This window comes from Gastrolobium bilobum, unplaced genomic scaffold, assembly GCF_033153095.1.
Source record: "Gastrolobium bilobum isolate Gb01-03AN ecotype WA unplaced genomic scaffold, APGP_CSIRO_Gbil_v1 utg6455, whole genome shotgun sequence".
NCBI classification, from domain to species: Eukaryota; Viridiplantae; Streptophyta; class Magnoliopsida; order Fabales; family Fabaceae; genus Gastrolobium; species Gastrolobium bilobum.
In genome coordinates this window covers 426,695-433,849 of record NW_026898105.1, presented here as the reverse complement: position 1 = coordinate 433,849, position 7,155 = coordinate 426,695, and the positions used below count along the sequence as shown (strand labels likewise).

At 42.0% G+C, this 7,155-nt stretch overlaps 1 long non-coding RNA gene across 1 annotated transcript; it reads left to right on the top strand.

Moving 5' to 3' along the window:
- Positions 1-3,305: 3,305 nt before the first annotated feature.
- Positions 3,306-4,952, top strand: LOC133312889 (uncharacterized). Its single transcript, XR_009751746.1, has 3 exons — positions 3,306-3,782; positions 4,080-4,223; positions 4,654-4,952. It is a non-coding gene; the product is annotated as an uncharacterized LOC133312889 (long non-coding RNA).
- The last annotated feature ends 2,203 nt before the right edge of the window (positions 4,953-7,155 follow it).

The following is a 7,155-nucleotide window of genomic DNA, read 5'->3' as shown; positions in this document are numbered from 1 at the left end:
TGCGTTGGTGGTGGTGGGGGGGGGTTTTGCCCTGCTCCCTTGGTTCAGTTCTAGTATTGCTTTTAGTGATCGTGTGGATGTTGAAGTGTTATTTGATTCAGGAGCTACACTGCCTGTATGTCTGGTTGGCCGTGAATTGAAGTTTGCAAATGTGTGACATCGCCCTGCAATCAGAATGTGGTTAAACTACTAGGAGAGGAGTGTTATATCATCGGTGTTGTGTGTAAAGAGTGAATTCAAATATGAAGGCCGGAGTACAGTAGTGAATTTTGTCTATTATGATCAGCCTTGAGCGAGTTATCTTGGGTATGGACTGGTTATCAAAGGTGCTATGATAGACTGCTGCGGTAAAGGATTGTGCTTGATGCTGATGATTCTGCTACTAGTTCTCCCCCAGTATCTCTTGTGTGTTGCAGGTTAGAAAGGCTTTGGAGCCGGGGCATTGGGTATGTCTTTGTGGGGGGTTTGATTGGCGGAAGTCATAGAGGAGATTGGCACTATTTCCGTGGTGAGGGAGTTTGTGGATGTGTTTCCAGATGAAATTCCACACTCGCTCGTCATAGAGATTGAGTTCACGATTGGATCAGTCAGGGGTGCTTGTGTCTTCTCAAAGATTGATTTGAGGTCGGGTTATCATCAAATCCGAATTAGGCAGGAAGATATTCCGAAGACTGCCTTCCGATCTAGATATGGACATTATGAGTATCAAGTAATTCCATTTGGACTCACTAATGCTCCTGCGGTGTTTATGGATTACACGAATCGCATATTTAAGCCGTTTCTGGATCAATTCGTGATTGTGTTTATTGATGATATCCTGATATATTCGAAGAGTAAGGAAGAGCATGAAAGTCACTTGAGAACTGTGTTGCAAATTCTCAGAGAGAAACAGTTATATGCAAAGCCTTCTAAATGTGAATTTTGGCTTTCTCAAGTGCAATTTCTGGGTCACGTTATCTCCGCTGAGGGAGTAGCAGTTGATCCTAGCAAGATAGAGGCAGTTGTTGATTGGGAGAGACCCAAGACAGTAACAGAAATAAGAAGTTTTTTGGGTTTGGCTGGTTATTACCGGAGATTCATTAAAGAATTTTCAGCCATGGTGTTGCCATTGACCCGTTTGACCCGGAAGGATACTCCATTTGTTTGGACACAAGAATGTGAAGAATGCTTTCAGAGCCTTAAGGAGAAACTGACGACCGCTCCGGTGTTAGTACTTCCCGACCCGGAAGGTGAATTTGAGCTATACAGCGATGCTTCCAAGAAGGGATTGGGATGTGTACTGATGCAAGATAGGCGAGTGGTAGCTTATGCATCGAGGCAATTGAAACCGCATGAAGAAAATTATCCAACCCATGACCTTGAGCTCGCTGCAATTGTTTTTGGGTTGAAACAGTGGAGGCATTTCTTGTATGGAATGCAATTTGCAATATTCAGCGATCACAAGAGTTTGAAATACTTGTTTGATCAGAAGGAGCTGAATATGAGACAACGACGGTGGACCGAGTTCCTAAAAGACTATGATTTTGAATTGAAATATCACCCTGGCAAGGCTAATGTTGTAGCTGATGCACTGAGCCGTAAATCTGTGAGCATATCAAGCATGATGATTAGAGATTATGATGTGATTGAGAGGTTCAGAGATATTCAATTATCTAAAATCTTTCCATGTAAAATTTGTGGCTTTGAAATCACGAGCATTGAGAATGAACTGATGACCAGAATCAAAGAAGCCCAGCTGCAAAATGAAAGTGCTAGACGACTAAAAGGTCAGAGTGGTGTATCCTGCAATGATGAGGGTATACTATTATATCAGGGTCGTGTAGTTGTACCTAGGCAGTTGGCGGAAGAAGTAATGACAGAGGCTCATAAGGGTCATTTTACAGTTCATCCGGGAGCTACAAAGATGTATCAGGACCTAAAGATGAATTTCTGGTGGCCTGGTATGAAGAAAGATATTGCCGAATTTGTCTCTAAGTGTCTCATTTGTCAGAAGGTAAAGATTGAGCATCAAAAGCCTTCTGGTATGTTGCAACCTCTGGATGTTCCTGAATGGAAATGGGAGAGTATCTCCATGGATTTCGTAGTGGGATTGCCGCGAACACAGGCTAGTTATGATTCTATATGGGTGATTGTGGATAGATTGACGAAATCCGCACACTTTTTGCCAGTTCGGGTAGATTTCTCTGCGGAGAGATTGGCTAGGCTCTATGTGAAGGAGATTGTGAGGCTTCATGGGGTGCCTGAAAGCATTGTTAGTGATCGGGACCCGAAGTTCACTTCTCGCTTCTGGGGAGCATTGCAGGAGGCTCTTGGCACTCAGTTGAGACTGAGCACTGCTTATCACCCACAGACGGATGGTCAGACTGAGAGGACCATTCAGACGTTGGAGGATATGCTGAGGGCTTGCACCCTGGAGCAGGGTACTGCATGGGATCGATATCTCCCACTGGTTGAGTTTTCGTATAATAATAGTTTCCATGCTAGTCTGGGTATGGCTCCCTACGAGGCCTTGTATGGTCGCAGGTGTAGGACACCTACTTGTTGGTCAGAGGTTGGAGACACAGAGCGGTTTGGATTGGATTTTGTTCAGGAGACTACTGAGCAGATTAAAATGATTAGGGATCGTCTGAAAAAGGCTCAGGATCGTCAGAAAAGTTACTATGATCTCAAGCATCGACCTCTAGAGTTTGAGGAGGGAGATCATGTGTTCCTGAAGCTGTCACCGGTTACGGGTGTGGGACGAGCCCTTGGAGTGAGGAAGCTGAGTCCGAGATTTATTGGACCCTACCAGATTCTCCGTAGGGTGGGACCGGTTGCCTACCAGCTTGCCTTACCTCCGCAATTAGCAAATTTACATGATGTGTTTCATGTTTCTCAGCTGAGGAAATATGTAGCTGATCCTTCTCATGTGGTTCAACCTGATAATGTTGAAATCCGGGAGAATTTGAAGACTCCTATTGGACCACTGAAGATACTCGAAAGAGATGAGAAGAAGCTGAGAAATAAATCTATTCCTATGGTGAAAGTCCAGTGGGAAGGAAGGTCGCCTGAAGAGTCCACTTGGGAGCGGGAAGATGAGCTTCTCCGGCAATATCCTGAGTTTAAGGACAGGTACGTTCTTGATTTTGCGGACAAAATCGCTAAAAGGTGGGGTGACTATAATAGCCCATATTAATTAATTAGGAAATCAAGTGTAATTGATTAATTAAACATGTTTTACTGGGTGAAATTAAGTGTGAGGCTTAATAAAATGAATCTGAGTCACTTTGGAATTAAAAAGTGTACTCAGTGAAAATTAAGGGGTATAAATGGGTACTGTCAAAAGTACCCAAAATATAAAAATAAAAATAGTAATATTCCTAGAATAATATTCCAGACTTTTGGGTAAAGTTTGGTAATTATTGGAGTTAAATAGATAGACGAACCAATACTCGCTTAGAGCCACTTAACCTATGTTAAGTGACTTAAGTCACCAAATGACCCTCATTTCCCACCCAGCCCGTCGACGCCCAGAAAGAAGAGAAGAGAAGAGGAAGGGAGGGAGAGAGAGAAAGAAAACCTAGGTTGTGTGATTTTCAACCGATTGGAGCGATTCAAAAGCCTAAATCATTTAGAATCTTCCCCTCTTTCATAATCCTAACTTTGTTTTGAGTGGGGAGCATTGTGGAGAGGGATATTGGCTCTCAAAAATTCGGCCCTTTGGTGAAAATTGGGGTTTTGAGAGTTTCTACCTCCATTGAAGCTTGAGGAGCCATCAATCCTTGGTTGTGTGACCATTGGTGGTAAGATTCTAACCCTTGAACCTCATGATTCCTTGAAATTTGCATGAGTTAGGGTTTGTGAATAGTAAATTGGGATTTTTATGAAATGTAGTTGAATTAGCTATGTTCTAGGAAGAATGGAGCTTAGAGCATGTTATGGAAAATGCTAGGAATGTCATTTAATCGGTGGAAATGAGCCTAGATAGTCATTTGATAATTGTTCATAATATTGGAAAATTCATGCTTGGATTGGTTAGTATTCTAGCATGTTGAACAATTAGTGAGTTGAATGATTGATTGGATCCTTGTGATGTCTAGGATTGAGACATTTGGACCAACCGTGAGTGATCAACCATTGGAGCAAGCTATGGAGCTTGAATAGCTCATTGGAATTGGTGTATGTTTGTAAAAGTTGATTGCTGAAACTGTTGGTGAAGAACAAAGGTTGACTGAAGCATTGAGGTAAGCCTTCGGACCTTGGGTGTAATTCCCTTGATTGTTCCACCAAGCCCTGAAAGGGTAGTGGTAATTATAGTGTATATAAATGCAATGAAATAGTGTAATGCTTTGTTATACGTATGTGTATGCATTTGGTGTGACATAGGATGGTGTTCCCTATATGGTATGTTGCATGACGATGCGTAAATCATACTTGGTAGTTTAGCTGGCCAGTAGGACTATTTGCATCTGAGTTTCCTTAGGACAGCTTGAGAGCTCGAGGGATTTCTCCTGGAGATGTATTGCACTTTGCATAGATATGTATTTACTGCATTATTATTGTTATTGCTATTACACTGATATGGAACTGTGGGGTGGAGAGATGCTCCAAGGACCCCTGGTTTACTGGATATATTCGTATATCTCACCCCGTGTTGTGGGGACCCCCTTTCAGGTAAGGATGCTGCAGGAGCCTCTGGTGGCAAGTGGTCATACCTAGATTATGCATGAAATATGGCACTTCTTTGAGTTTATGCATGCCTGTTGTAGTTGACATGTATAGGATTTTATTTTGAAAGCCCATGATCATTTGTATATCTTGATTCATTGGATGAACTTAGCCTATGCTCATGCCTTTGGTTACACCTTTTGTTGATGGGAGCCAAGGGAATGATCATAGTGTTTTGTAAGCTAAGTTCTATGATTTGTAAAGGATATGTAATGTAAATGATGCCTACTTGGAATTCAATATATGCATGCTTGTTATGTATTGAGTTGTTGAATTGGTTGGGCTGAAAATCAATTAGGTACCCTCTTCGTTTAAACTGGTAAACGATGAGAAAACAAAGGTCATGCTGCCCAAATTCTAGCTAAATCTCATGAGGAGAGGTTGGATGAGTGCTAGGATTTAGTTTTGTGGCATGGACATTTGGGGTTTGTAATGGGGATGCATTTTCCCCTAGGCTTGGACTTGAGAAATGTGGGAATTGGAATTCCCTGGCAGCGCGCCCAAGCGCCCTGCTGCCCCTGCGAGTGCCAATGCATTCTGCCTCCTCGCGCTGGAGCGCCCAAGTGGGGGCTGAAGCGCCCAGGATTGCGCGCTGGAGCGCCCTGGCGTGCGCTTAAGCGCCCCTTGCTGCAGAAAGTTGGGTGGCTTACTGCCCCCTCGTGTTTTAGCGCCCAGGGTGGGGCTGAAGCGCCCAGGGTTGCGCGCTTGAGCGCCCTGGTCCGCGCTTAAGCGCCCTTCGCCACTGAAGGGGAGATGCTTCTGTCTCTGCGCGCTAAAACGTCCCCGTGGGAGCTTGAGCGCCCAGGATAGCGCGCCTGAGCGCCCTGTTGCGCGCTTAAGCGCCCATCCACACTGGAATGCCTGATGCTTACTGCCTCCGTGCGCTTAAGCGCCCAGATGGAGGCTTTAGCGCCCGATAGCGCGCGCTTGAGCGCCCGGTAGCGCGCTGAAGCGCGCTGGGCCTGTGACCAACACTCTCTTGTGTTGCTCCAAATTGTCCTAACTTGGGCTACAGTGCCCCGATTTGAGCACGGTTTGAAGCCACAGGTAGCTAATGAAGAAACCTACAATATAGTAGAAGATGTGAACTAAATAAGAAGTAAATTAATGATTTAAAAATGGAATAAGAACATGATGTTAAGCTTAATTGATATGATTCCGCAAGGTAATACGGTTATGATCACGGAATTGGGTATTATAAATTCGGTATGTTTTAAAATGAAAAATTTATCCGGATTTTAATTGAACCCATGTGATTGTAACTGCGCTTAATATCATAATGCGATGTTAACAAACCGGTTCTAGAACGGGGTGTTACATATCTCCAAAGCTTGAGTGGCACACTCGTCCAAGATGTCATCGAGCATGTGAGCTGCATCTTTTAGCTTTTGAAGCCAATCCTTGATAGCTCTGTTTGAGAATTGCTTCTCCTCAGCATCTTCGAGAGTGGCCTTGATTGCATTTAGTATGCTGGAAAGCCTCTTCAACTCTTGATCGAAGCCCAAGAAAAGTCCCACCTCATTTTGAATGAGTGAGTTCAAGTTCTTAAGCGCAAGTTCAAGCACAGCCTCAGCCATGTTCTATGTTGTAACTCACAAAGTGAAAATGCAACAGAGTTTGTAGAATGGATTAACAAGAGAGATGAGACGTTTTGCGTCAACTTATTGAAGTCAACATGGAACACACTGATAATGTATTATTGGAATTTCGCTGAAGCTGCAAGTCTGTCACGGAATTGACTCATGACATAGCGCAATCAATGACTTGTTTCCACTATTAATTATTTGAAATTTCGTGGAAGCAACGAGATGAAAAGGACGGGTTTGAAAAAAGGAACAATATTAGACAAGGGGGGCAATGACTCATTGAAATTTCTGGTATTTGTAAGGCGAAGGTCACTGTCTAATTACTTGAATCGATGATGTTAATTAAATGCCAAAATTTGTGAGATAATTTATGTCGTCAGTAGCATCTCAATAATTCAATAATAACAAGCAGTTCGTAAATTTAAACCACACTAACTACGTATTCTAACTATCTGTAAATCTATTTTTTTAATTATTTATCCCATTAAAAAAATGACACCATAAAAAAATTAATAATTAAGAAAAAAATTATTATTATTTCAAAGAGATTTTTCTTGTTAAAATATCATTTGTTCAATTGTAAAAAGAAAAGATAAAGGGGACAGATGATCTAAATTTCATTAACACAAACCTTGAATTTTAAATTTGTTATAGACACATTTCATATCTTCTCCTCATGTTTATCGTATCTACATTTCTGTAATCTTCATCTAATTTCACAATAAAAAAAATTTATAATGAAAATAACATTTCAATTAGTTTTATCATATTTTCATGAGGTGACACAAAAAATTACCAGTTACAATTACGTTGCAAGTATATAGAATGAAAGATCAAACCTGAACCATTTAGTATGAAATGA